The sequence below is a fragment of the Tupaia chinensis genome, unplaced genomic scaffold (assembly GCF_000334495.1).
Source record: "Tupaia chinensis unplaced genomic scaffold, TupChi_1.0 Scaffold000187_1, whole genome shotgun sequence".
NCBI classification, from domain to species: domain Eukaryota; kingdom Metazoa; phylum Chordata; class Mammalia; order Scandentia; family Tupaiidae; genus Tupaia; species Tupaia belangeri.
Window position 1 is genome coordinate 4,950,980 of NW_006159662.1, and position 3,961 is coordinate 4,954,940.

A 3,961-nucleotide genomic window follows, 5' to 3' on the forward strand; every position below is an offset into this window, starting at 1 on the left:
AGGCCCTGGGGGAGCTCCTGGACGGCGGGCACAGGGGTTCCTGCATGAACGCTCACGGGAGCCGGTGGAGGGCCAGGCCGGGGGTCCCTCTGGCTGCGTCTGCAGGGAGGCGGAGTTGGGGGAAGGGGTCCGAGGCACTGCGGGGGAGGGTCGGGGCTTGCTTGGCACTGGGATTCGGAGGAACTGAGAGATGGAGTCGTGGGAGCGGGTGGGTAGAGAAGTCTAGTATGAGCCCGAGGGTAGGGGGTCCTGGAAGTGATGAGAAAGTTTGGGAAAACCGCCCCGAAGAGGAAGTGGGGTTCCCCTGCACTGGCCTTGGTCCCACTCCAAGTCTGCCCCGTGCTTTCTCGTTGGGAGCTGGCAGAGTGCTAGCTGTCTGAGATGGCTCCCAGCTGCTAACCAAGAGGAAGGCGGCCTGGCTTCCCACGCGTGGGCGCCTGAGGGTAGGGCAAGAGGCTGCAGGCTGAGGGCAGTTGGGCCCAGGAGCCTCTCCTCGGGATGACTCCCAGCTAGACCAGAGAAGGTGCTGGCCAGGCCTGGGGAGGGCCAGCCCAGTAACAGACCGTTCTGGGCAGACTTCCTGGGCTGCCTGCCTGGTGTCAGAGCCTCCAGGAGTTGATTAGTCTAGAGGAGCAGAGTGGTTCCACCAGCCCTGCTGGTCAGGAGCGGAGGAGCCGGCAAGCCTTGCTTCAAAGGGTACTGTTCTGACCCCTTTGGGGTTTGCCTTGGAGAGAGCTTCTCCGGTTGCAGCTTCAAAAGCCACTGAGATGCAGAGACTGTGTCCTCATGGGCAGTGTGTGAGAGACAGCCGGCCCTCCTGGGGCGCTCAGCACCCCCTTTGTTGTTGCCAGTTGTCCCACAGTGCTTGGGAATTGTGCCCACCCGTCTACAGAACCTCTCCAGTTTTATTTGGCCTTCAGGTTCTGTAGATGCCATATCCCAGCCTGGGTGCTCCGACTTCTTGCTAATTTCCCAGGGTCCATGCTTGCTGTTCCTCAGCTCTCTCTGTGTCCCAGAAATGGAGCTTCACAGAGTAAACAGTTCCTGCTGGTACCCCTGAGCCCTCACTTTCTAAAGAGATGTTTGACTGAGGCCAGCATTACTGTCCTTACTCATTCTCCTTCTTTCTCAAAAGAAAACAAAGGGTTTGGGGATGGGCAGAGACAGGCCTGGTCCCAAGGATTCCAGCTGAGCTCCATCTTTCCCATCTTGCTTTCTACTTGGGGGTTTATGGTTCTAACGTGTCACTGAGAGGTCCCTGTGCCACTCACCTGGCCTTTGGACCTGGTAACTGACCTGGCCTTGAACCTCCTGGGGGCCTTTAGCCTTGAAGGGACCCAGAATAGACAGAAGGCTCCCCAGTTTCCTTGGCATGCAACCCACAGGAGAGGTGCCCTTGGGGAAGCCCCTATGAGGACGGATCCCAGCTTTTCTTGGTGGGGAGTAGCCTTGGGCCTGTGAAGGCCAAGCAGACTAGGGAGCCTTGGGCTTCCCATCACACCAGCTGCCCCTGCTGGCTTCTCCTACCTCCTCCCCTGACCTGTTTCTCTCCTCCTCCACATCCCTTCCTCCTGCTCCTCCTCAGGAGAGGGGCAGAGAAAGGTGAGAACCCAGCCAGTTTGGGCTGCAGGCTGTGGGGGTGGGGTTCAGAGTGCCCTCTTTCCCAGTCCATTTGTATGACTTCCTCAAGAAACTTGGGGGACCAGCAGTTAGCGTAATGGCTATGTCGCTGGACTCCCATGTAGTCGACTGTGGTTCACATCCCGGACCTGGTGGCTTAAAACATGCCGGGCACGTGTGCGTGCATGCCCAAGATCCCAAGAGGAGAATGGAGGAGAAGGGATTGTGGGTGGCCAACCCCCCTGGGGGGTGATTTCTCGCTTTCGATCTCTCTGTCTCTCTCTGTCTGTCTGGCGAGCGCACACGCCCTATAGCAAAAACCTCAAAAAAAAAAGAAAAAAGAAAAAAAAGAAAGAAAGAAAGAAAAGAAAAAGGAGGGATTTGGGATCTGGGAAACGCAGCATTTCTCTGTCTGTGAGGGTTCCCGGGGCCAACGAGCTGGTAGAGCAAGGATTTGAGGCCCCAGCTGGGCAACTGTGGCAGCCTGCTGAGAGGAGGGAGTGACGATGACCCACTTGCCTCCAGATGGAGGTTCTGCAGTCGCTGTGGATCTGGATCGCAGTCAGCTGAGGAGCTTAAACAAACAAAGCCCCCACAGATCGCTAAGTCTGCCCGAGTTCAAAACAGTTTCTACCCTTGGCGGGAGGTGGCATGTACCTCCTACCAAGGCGCTTTCCCTTGGGCCCAGCCACCAGGAGCGTGGGGGCCCTAGGCTTTGGGGGTGGGCAGAGCATGCTCACCTGAGCCTGGATTCCTCACCTGGAGGCCACCGCAGCCTCTTCCGTCTGCGAGCTGTGTTGGCAGGCAGAGTGGATCTTAGAATATGGGCTGGCGTTGGACTGGGGGAAAGGGGGCTGCAGCATGCTTCTGGGGCTTCAGGGGACTGAGCCAGGCTGTCCCAGCCCTGCTCTATGCAGGGAGTATTGAGCCATAGGACGTTTCTGTTTTTTAAACTCCTGAGTTGTGTTTTTGAAGGGGGAGGAGTCACAGATACTTCAAAGTGCAGGTGTGGAGCTTGGCAAGGCTTAGGCGGGACTTGATGCAGTGTAAGCTGCCTTCCCCTGGGGCCCTGGGTGAGCTGGGGCGCTCAGCTCGGCAAGCCTGGAGTGGCCTACTGGGTGTGGCCTACTCCAGGCCCTGCCTGTGCTGCCTTGCCTTGGGACTTCCTGATACCAGAGCACCTGCCCAGGAGGTGCTGCTGGCGGTGCAGGGTTTGTGAGCACCCAGGGGATCACAGTGGGGAGCTCCCTGGGGATCCAGAGCCCTAGCTCATGCCCCGCAGCTCCCACTGAATCAGTGATGCCTCCCCTCATCTCAGGCACCGGCAAGTCCACTGTCTGGGGCCTGGGCTCCAGCTGTGGCCATGCTGAGTTTCCCTGTCATCTCTGGCCATGGCTGGGTAAGGCAGAGAAGCAAGCTGTCTTTTGCCTTTCAGCAGCTCTGATGAATCTCTTCCTGATGGGGAAGGCTGCAGCAAGACTCCTGAGGTCCCAGAGCCCCCACTTTTAACTCTTCGCTCTCCCCGGCACTCCTCTCCCCACTACTCCTCCTTTCCACTTCCTGGTCTCTGGGTCATGTTTCTGTCTGTCTCTGCCTCTGATCAAGACTCTGAGCCCATGCTGGGCATGGGGTAGGGAGGGTTAGTGCTGGCTGAGGAGGTGAGGAAGAGAGGAAGAGCCTCCTCCCCTTGCTGGGGTCGGGGGAAGGCACCTCTGATTCCATGGAGCCTCCACCCAGCCAGGCTTGGTTGGCCGGGTGTGCTGGTTGCATAATCCAGCCCCGGGGCCAGCCCTCTGTAGCTGCCAGGGACAGTGTGTGCGAGGCAGAGCTGCCAAACAGGCCTTGCAGGCAGCGGCCATAGGGATGGCGGGCGGAGGTTACTCCCAGGTGGGCTCTGGTGGGAAACCCTCGGCTGGCTTCTCAGGAAGCTATTTCTAACACCCTGGTTCCTGCGGCTGACCCTGTGATCCTTGCATCCCAGGATAATCTCCATTCTCAAGGCTGGGGTTGCTAGGGCTAAGTCCTGGCCACCAGGTGGTGCCTGGACCACAGGCAGAATCCAGGTGCTAGCTGCTTCCCCCCCAGGCCACTTGGGAACCACAGCGTCTCTTTTGAGTTCCTCTGTCATAGGAAGTAGGGATGGGGCAGTAGGATGGTGAGGGAAAGGGTTGATTCTGGCTGTGGGTAGAGGCCATGCAGTGACCAGGTGATCTCATGCTCACCTGAGGCCGTCTTCCCCACCAGGTGGGTTGCAGCTTACTCACCTGGGTGCTGCCGCCTGCTGGCTTGCCAGCCCACCGACTGCCCTTCCTCCGCCCTGCTGCCAGGCTGGGCACGGGAC